The 9,792-nt window shown below is 45.6% G+C and overlaps 1 pseudogene; it reads right to left on the minus strand.

The window, feature by feature from the left end:
* Window positions 1-4,232: 4,232 nt before the first annotated feature.
* LOC102865225 lies at window positions 4,233-5,565 on the minus strand (annotated as a pseudogene).
* Between the last annotated feature and the right edge of the window lie 4,227 nt (window positions 5,566-9,792).

The raw sequence follows: 9,792 nt of genomic DNA on the forward strand, positions 1-9,792 counted from the left end.
TAGCCTCAAATCCCTAACAGGTCTCCCTCAGTCCCTCTCCAGCGCTCCCGGCTTAAGCCAGCTCCATACTAGTCAATTTCAAAGACAGCTTGTGTTCCACGACACAAAACCTTACACCGTGTCCTTATTCCATTTGAGAAAAGTGACTACACCCTCCCTCCGTGTGTCTCTGATCGCCATCAAGCTGATCCTGTTCCAAGCGCCCCAGGGAGATGGAGTGAGCCTTTGCTCTACACTTTTGCTTCTGTAGCTGGATTGTTTGTGGCCTCTGGAGCCCCAATGTCAGCACTGGTCATTTCTTGGAACCAGGAGCCGAGAGCTGGGTCAGAGTTCTCCCAGTTATCCCAGAAGTAAAAGAAGATGCAAGATATGAAGGCACACAGACCCTCCTGAATTGTCAGAGACTCCAGCACCTGCAATATGTAATCCTGAGCCAGGAACCTTGTGCCAAACTGAGCATTAGTGTCCATTACAGCTAGTGTCTGGGGACCCTTGTGCCCCAAAACATTAATTCCACAACAGTCCCAATAAAAGGAGCATCATCTTTGCATTTGGGATGCTGGAACTGGCATCTATTGTTTTCTGAGTTTGTCTGAATTGAAAGTTCCTACAGGAAGCCCCAGATGGGAAGTAGCAGGGACTGTTCATGAAAGAGGAAACCCAGCAGATCCAAGTGTCCTGGGTATTCGTCTGTCTCTTCCTTTTCTTCTACAGATAGATACAGAGAAGTGAGGGACTCACTTTAGAGCAGTAAAGAGCATCCTGGCTAAGCCCTTGTAAACAGGACCCTCAGAAGTGGTGAGTGCATGGGAATTAAGGAATGGCTTCATGTCCTAAGAGCTCTGTTGTTCACAAAGTTTTCAAAAGCTTGTTGTATCAGAAGTGGATGGTTTCCTAGTCTGTCTTAATCTAGGAGCTCTGCAACAACCTGTCCACCATGGGTGACCCTTCTGGGATAGTCTTTTCCAGCATCACAGCAGCCCATACATTACTCCAGCGCAGCAGTCTGACAGACAAGTACTGTACTAATAAGCTCAAACAAAAAAACAAACAAGCTTACGCAACATGGCAGAGCCTTTATGCTAAGTGAAATATCTTGGTCAAAAAAAGGACAAACACTGCATAACACCACTGTTATAAAATAGGACAGACATGGAGGAGGGGGAGAGAAATGGGAAAAGAGTGGATAGATAATAAACACTGCAATAGAACAGATGAGGGGAAGAACTATCCAAAAGAAATATATGACTAGGTCTTGGCTCCTCAGTCAACACTCTTGGTAACAGCAGCCAGGAAATCAAGAGACAAATTGCCCAGGGAAAGTCAGCTGTGAGGGACCTCTCCAGAGTACTGAAGAGCAACAACATCAGGCTGGAGACTAAGGTGCACCTGATCTGGGCTATAGTCTTTGCAATTGCGTGCTATGCATTGGAGAGCTGGACAGTGACTAGGGATGATAGAGAATTGATGCCTTTGAGCTGTGGTGCTGGAGAAGAGTATTGAATATACCATGGACTGCTAGGAGAATTAACAAGTTTGTCCTGGAGAAGGTGAAGCAGGGCTGCTCCATGAAGTCAAGGATTCTGATTCTAAAGCTTCATCTGACATACTTTAGACACATTGCAAGGAGGGACCAGTCCTTGGAGAAGGAAATCATGTTTGGGAGAGTGGAGGGACAGCACAGGAAAGGAAGACCCTAAATGAGATGGATTGATTCAGTGATTGGGATGGTAGGAGTAAGTGTGTCAGAGACAGGTTGGCACAGGATAGAGAAGGATTTAGGGTTCTTGTACATAGGGTCGCTGAGTCGCAAGAGACTTGACGGCACATTGTACAACAACAACATTGTATGTATGACAACAATCTGGAATAAGGAGAGCATTGTAGGCAAGACTGGTGGATGAGGAGGGGAGGGAGGGAAGAAAACATGCAACAATGAAAAAATATTTTAAAAAAGAAAACAAGTATACAAACATTCAGCAATAAAGCAGCATCCAAATCAAGCCCTGATAGAACAAATTAAAAGATTTGTTGTTGTTGTTGTTATGTGCCCTCGAGTCGCTTGCAACTCATAGCAACCCTATGTACAACAGCCCTAAACTCTATTCTGTCCTGTGCCAGTTGCACTGTCTCTGACACTCCCATCCCAATTACCCCAGTCACTGAATCAATCTACCTCATAGAGGGCCTTCCTCTCCTGCGCTGTCCCTCCACCCTCCCAAGCATGATGTCCTTCTCCAAGGACCGGTCTCTCCTCACAACATGTCCAAAGTATGTTAGATGGAGCCTCAGAGTCCTTGCCTCCAAGGAGCCACCCAGTTTAACCCTTTCCAGGATGAATCTGTTTGTTTTCCTAGCAGTCCATGGTACTCTCAATACTCTTCTCCAGCACCACAGCTCAAAGGCATCAATTCTCCTTCTATCCTCCTTGGTCATTGTCCAACTCTCTGATGCATAACAAGTGATTGCGAAGACCATGGCCTGTATCAAACGCACCTTAGTCTCCAGGGAGACACCATTGCTCCTCAGTACTCTGGAGAGGTCCCTAACAGATAGGCGTTGTAAACTGTAAATACACTCCTGTAAATACAGGAATACAAATATCATGGCTCAAGATACTCTTTTCTGGGATCCAAATATCATGGCTCAAGATAGTCCTTTTCTGGACCAAACTGGCCCATGGCAACACAGCAAGATGGGGTCCTGGATGTGAGTATTTAACCTCGACAGCGGCTCAGATGGGTTTTTTGGTGCAAATGCTGGGCAAAAGGCCCATTATGAGTCATACATACTCAACTCGATAGCACCTAATAACAACTACGCCTTAAAAGTCCCTTGTGCTTACTGCAGCCATGGAAGAATCTGAAAACTTAATTGGTAACACTATGAACTTGAACTCGATACCACAGGTTTTGGTCTAAGAACTTGCTCAGGAAATGGTCAAGGTGTTCATTATCAAGCAGCCAAAATGCAGGCTGAGCTGTAAGTGCAGTTTGTCCTCAAGTGTATCCTTGTGTTTATAAACTAAGGGTACAATAAGAGAAACTTTAAAAAAAAAGTCTCAGGGAGCTCTGGTGGCCTAGTGGCAAGAAGCTGCACTGCAGTCTTAAAGGCTTGCGGTTGAAACCCACCAGATGCTCTGCTGGAGAAGGAGGGCCACTCTCCTCCTGTACCAATCATATCCAATTTGATGGTACACACACACACACACACACATAAGGTTGTTGTTATGTGCTGTCGAGTTGCTTGCGACTCATAGCGACCCTGTGTACAACAGCCCTAAGCTCTGTTCTATCCTGTGCCAATCGCACTGCCTCTGACACACCCATCCCGATTACCCTGTTCACTGAATCAATTCACTTCATAGAGGGTCTTCCCCTCCTGCGCTGTCCCTCCACCCTCCCAAGCATGATGTCCCTCTCCAAGGAGACATGTCTCCTTACAACATGTCCAAAGTATGTTAGACGGAGCCTTAGAATCCTTGCCTCCAAGGAGCTGCCCGGTTTGACCCTTTCCAGGATGAATCTGTTTGTTTTCCTAGCAGTCCCTCAAGACTCTTCTCCAGCACCACAGCTCAAAGGCATCAATTCTCCTTCTACCCACATAATAGAAATAAAAATAATAATTAAAATTTTTTTAAAAGTTTCTTGTGTTTGAGTACATACCTAAAGGTTGGCAGTTCAAAGCCAAGCAGCAGCAACACAGAAGGAAAGCCTGGAGATATGTGCCGTTAAGTTTAAAATCAAGAAAACTCCCCAAAGCACAGGTGTACTATGACACACTTTTGCTCGCTGTGATGTGGAGGTGACCCCTTAGCACCTGATTTAGGGTTTTGTCTTCACTCTAACAAAGTGTGTCACAATGTGGATGGTTTTAAACAATGGAAGTTTACGGTCTCTTAGATCTGGAGACTAGACATCTGAAATTAAGGGACAGAAAGGCCATGCATTCTCTGAAATCTTAAAGACCCTTCCTTATCTCGTCCAGCTCTTGGTGGACCTTGGTAATCCTTGGTGCTTCTTGGCTGGTAGATGCATCACACTATTTTTTCTTTTCTTATGAGGTCACTGGTTCTATGACATTAGGACTTACCCCACTCCAGAATGCCCTCATCCTAACTAATTACATCTGCAAAGATCCTTGCTGTAGACCGAGGGTAAAGCTTTTTTTCTTTTCTATGAAACTCATTCTTTATTTTCCGTCAACCTTATTTCCACTTTTTAGAAGACAGTTTAAGACCACTCCGTGGCGGTGCCCACCCACTCAGTGGCCTGAGCAGTGGGGGCTGCAGACCAGTCTTCAGTTGCAGGCTGCGCGCTCCAGTCTTCAATAGGGAACTGCTGAATCGGCACAGAGGGCACCTGGACGCCTTCGGACCAGTCTGTCACTTCAGGCTGAGTAGCAGTGAATTCAGGAGCAGGGGCGGTCCATTCTCCCTGAAACTCCTCCTTGGTCACAGCCTTTCCAGCAGCAGCCTTGTTCTTCCTTTTCAATCTCTTTGGATCTCTGTAGAAGTACAGATCGGGCATGACCTCCCACGGGTGCTCCCGGGAGATCGTGCCACGCATGCGCAGGACTTCCCGGGCCAGCATCCACCACATCAGACCCACAGAGTGAGCTCCCTTGTTGTTGCACGGGATAGCAATGTCTACATAACGCAGAGGAGAATCTGTGTTACACAGAGCAATGGTGGGCAAGTTAACTTAAGATGCTTCTGTCAGAGGCTGGTGGTCACCAGAAGACGAGGCTCCCGGAAGGCTGCCTGGATCTGGTTAGTGAAGGTTCCAGGAGTGAAGCGCCCGGCAATAGGAGTGGCCCCAGTAGCAGCAGCAAACTTCAGAACAGCTCTCTGGCCTGTATTTCTGGAAGATATGACACTGACATCAGCTGGATTTTCAATGGCAACAATGGCGCGAGCAGCCAAGAGCAGCTTCTCCCAGGTCCTCTTCAGGTTTATGATGTAAGTGCCATCACTTTTCCTTTTGTAGATGTACTGTTCCATTTGGAAGTCAAGGTTGGTGCCGCCCAAGAGGGTAAAGCATTTTTATAATTCTTAATAATGAGATAGACAATCAAGAATGAGAAAGAAGAGCGAGCATAAAGACAGAGAGCCAGCAGTTCTCAACCGAAGGGCCCCATTCCAGCTTCCCTGTACCTTTATTGAAAATTATCAGTAAGCAAATCACAAAGAGAATTCAACGCAAATGAAGCCAAGCTCTTTCTATTGAAAATCTTCCTCTTGACTCAGGAGGAAGGGGGTCAGCAAATACAATGCAAGAATCCTGTAAACCCTTAAGGATTGCCTAAGTGCCTCAGGGTGAATTCCAGCTTGAATGGGGCCTCCCCCACATCCTGAAATAGCATTCAGTTTATGAAAAATATTTAGTATTGGCTTCCCATAGATCCTGTTGCAAATGAGGTCACATACACAGGTATAAGGTTGGAACAGTGATCTTTTCTTTTATTGTGGTTGTTAGGTGCTGTCAAGTCAAGTCATAGTGACGCACTGGACAACTAATCTGAACGTGGTGTCACAATCTCTGACACACCCAAGCCCGTTGCCATAGTGACCGTGTCAACTCAACTGGTTGAAGGTCTTTCTTTCATAGTTCCAAACACAATGTCCTCTCTAAGGAACAGCTTCTCTTAACATATCTTTGAGGGGGCTACAGTTAAAACCCTAACAGCCTATTTTTTTCTCTGTGGTTTTCATCCCTCAAAACCCCATTGTTGTTGTTGTTGATTGCCTTCCAATCAAGTACACTCATAGCGACCCTACAAACAAAAGGCCTAAAGCCCCTCTATAACTACTGACATTTATCAAAGTTCACAGAGTTTCCAGAGGCATGTTGTTTAGGAAGTGGGTGCCACTACTGCTTCCAAACCTGTCATAGTACATTACTGGTTTTATGTGCCATTGAGTCACCTGCAGTGTATAGTGACCCTATGTACAGCAGTTCTGATCCCTTCTCTGTCCTGAGCCAGTCTCACTAATTCTGACACACCAACCCCCATCTCCCCAGTCACTGTATCAATCCATCTCATCCAGGGTCTCCCTCCCCTGCGCTGTCTGTCCACCCTTCCGAGCATGATGTCCTTCTCCAAGGACCGATCCCTCCTGGCCACGTGCCCCAAACCCCATAACCTAATGATTATTATGATAAAAAATATTATAGATGGGAAGTGAAGGAAATGGGAAAGATCCAGTGAAAAACAATGTATTTGAACTTTGTAAAGACACCAGTATAAAATTTAAAAAGCAACCAAAAAAAAGTTAAATGAAATAAATTTTAGATATAAAACCAAACCAAAACAAAAACAACAAATCATAGACATTCTGATAGAGGGGCATCCTAAAATATCCCCAAACCACTACTTCTCTAAAGGGCTGGAGTCATCGAAGGTCCAAGCATGGTTAATATCATTAATGTCACTGAGTTGTATATAGAATAAATACTGATTGAAGAACATCATCAATGTCACTGACAGTTGTCATTGTGGTTAGATGCCATTACATTGGCTCCAACATATAGTGATAGATACTGTTCTACGTACCTTAGAACAAAGCCTTACCTGACCTTGTGTCAGCTTCCCATCATTTCTGGGCCACTGTGTCAATTCATTTGAGTAAAAGTGTTCCTTCTTCTTGATCACCCTCTATCTTACAAAGCATGCCTGATGCACTTCTCCAGGGCCTGTACCTTTTTGAAAATGCGTGCAAAATTTCTTCCATTTGCAGATGTTGTTGTTGTTACGTGCCGTCGAGTCGCGTCATAGCGACCCTGTGTAAAACAGCCCTACACCCTGCTCTATCCTATGCCAATCTCACTGCCTCTGACACTCCCATCCCAATTACCCCAGTCATTAAATCAGTTCACCTCATAGAGGGTCTTCCCCTCCTGCGCTGTCCCTCCACCCTCCCAAGCATGATGTCCCTCTCCAAGGACCGGTCCCTCCTTACAACATGTCCAAAGTATGTCAGACGAAGCCCCAGAATCCTTGCCTCCAAGGAGCAGCCGCCTGGTTTAACCCTCTCCAAGATGAATCTGTTTGTTTGCAGTTACTTTATGTAAATTGTGTCTCAGTGAAAAAAGTTAACTTAAAATGAGAAATGTATTGTTATATATAGTTAAATCACAAAAAGAAAAGAAATAAGGAGGATTCACAAAGCTCCTTAAAGACCATTTGAGAAATTATCACAATCAAAAGGAGTCTGGAGAGTATAGAGTTGTTGGAAGCTCTGTGGCCATTGCCTTCAAATTACAGCCAAGTCATAGCTCACCTTCCAGCGGGTTCTCAGAGGCCGTAAATCGCATGGGAGTAACCTGTGATGTATAGTGTCCCCTCTGTGGACCATAAAGGCTTCATTTATATTATCCCACCCAGTCACTTGGTAGGAGGTATAAGGTCTATGGCTAGAAAAACCACAGTAAGTAAATCGCTGCTCTCATCTTATTTCTTATGTTTTGCTTTCCATCAGAATAATAGAGCACAGAGGTGACGGAAATCATGACAATATCCAGCCCCTAGTGTCTTCTTATTAAGTAAATCACCTCCCCACACCTGAACAAATAAGGTGAGAATCCAGCTCTGTCTTTGTCCCCAGAAGGACAGCTACCAGAGAACAGAGGTTATTGAAGTTGTTCAATAGAACACACTACTCCTGAAGGTCCCCTTTCCAATTCCAGGCAGCTCACTGTAAATTTAACAGACAGCATAACTGACTGATCTCCATGTCAAGGTTCCAGGCACCTGATTTTCCTGATGTGACAGCAGAGTGTGCCATATACCTCATTTGCATTTTTCACAAACTTTCCAATCCCCTTGGTGGGCCACAAGCACCTCATTTGCATGGTCTCATCCAGTCACTTGGTGGGAGATACAAAGGCTAAATTAAATAATCCACAGCATCACAACTGTGCTCTCATCTTATTTATTATTTTGGGCTCTCCATCTCAGTTCTTCTCTCTAGAATAACAACTACGAGAAGACAGAATTGTGGTGGTGGTGGTGGTGGTGGTGGTGGTGTGTACCGTTGAATCAGATCTGACTGGCACAGGAGGAGATTGCCCCTCCTTCTCCAGCGAAGCATCTGGTGGATTTGAACCATGTGGCTTTGGTATTGCAGCACAGTTTCTTGCCACTAGGCCACTATAGCTCCCTGAGAGGATGGAACTTTTTGAAGTTGTATCCTCTAATGCAATCTTGGAATCTATGACAGTATCCAAGCACATAGTTGGTGCTCTATAGTACACTGTGAAGATGTTTCTGAATTAATGATATCACTTCTTTGATCAACAGAATCCTTGGAATGTTATATATACACACCCACAAAACCCCCCATGATGGAGAACACTGGGGAGGAAGGGAGGGCCTCTGGCTAGGACAGATCACCTAAGCTCCAGATACGTTCAAGCCTCCCAATGGTCTTTAATACAAGGTAGAGAAAGCTCCCCTGTGCTTGGCCATACCGGCTTGAGAAAGCTCGCCACCTGGGAAGTTGGCTGCTGCATCTGTTGAGCTGGGAGTGGTTCGCACGAGGCTGAGGTTCTCCTAACCAATCCGCATGTCCCACGTTTGTAAGTCCACCCTATCCTGTCTTCCTGTTTACATACTTGTATACAATTGTACTGCAGTCCCAAAAAAATTGAGCTGGAGTGACTCTCTGATCCTCTCCCGGAGCGGTGTGTCTCCATCATGCTTACCCCCATCATGGTGTCGCTGCTAAGTTGCCGGCAAACAGACAGCAACACCCCCATGCATATGAACACTTATATATGCATTCATGAATATACACATATTCATATACACTCACATACAGATGTATGCATCATACATCTGAATAAATGTATATTTAAATATATAAACGTATATATATATACACACATACACACTTGTAAATGCATGTAAACAGAATAATTCATGAATACACATGCACAAATATATGTGTACACTGATACATAAATACACTTATGTATATACAAATATATTCATGCATACCCATGTACATAATCATATACATGTGCATTTATATGCACTATTGACATACATATGCATGTACACACCTAGCTCCCTTTGCACACATTTCTCCCTTGCACACATGCCCACATGCAAGCACACATATGCATTACTGAACCACAGGACTGAGTGCAGGGACAGACAAAGCTTGCAGAAGCAGAACTGAAGAAGGAAGGGCGTTCTGGAGAAGGAGCTACACACGCAAAGCCAGAGAGACACACACCCAGAGGGTGAGGTGAGGTGAGGCCCTGGGCCGGGTGGGGGGAGGTGGAGATCTGGCTGGGGGTTGGGCAGCAGGGCGGGTCCCGGAGGTCTGGAGATGCAAGGTGTTTACACCTCATTTTCTAGCTTAGAAGAGGAAACAGCAGCGTCCACCCTGAGGAAGAAGGGACCATATATGACCTGGAAGCCCAGAGTGTACTCCTGTATGAGGAGAAATGGGAGGGAGGGAGGGAGGGAGGGAAGAAGGGAGGTGAAGATGTCAGGGAATGAGGAAGAGCTGAGGCTGCAGGAGGGGCCAGGGTCAGCAGGGCAGGGACAAGGGTGTCCCTGTGAAGGGGAAGGATGGGCCAGGTCAGTGATCAAGGACCTAGGAGAAGGAAGAGGGAACAGAATGGAGAATGGCCCCCTGGTTTCTGTCCTGAGAGAGTAGAATCGGCTGAGCCATTAGGGAGATGGGACACAGCAGGAGCAGAGGCTGGGGAAGAGAATGGACGGCAGCTCAGTGCTGGCCATATTAAGTGGAGCAATCATGGGGGCCTTCCTGAGGAAGGT

The sequence above is a fragment of the Elephantulus edwardii genome, unplaced genomic scaffold, assembly GCF_000299155.1.
Source record: "Elephantulus edwardii isolate Elephantulus edwardi_28Jun2011 unplaced genomic scaffold, EleEdw1.0 scaffold00236, whole genome shotgun sequence".
NCBI lineage: Eukaryota > Metazoa > Chordata > Mammalia > Macroscelidea > Macroscelididae > Elephantulus > Elephantulus edwardii.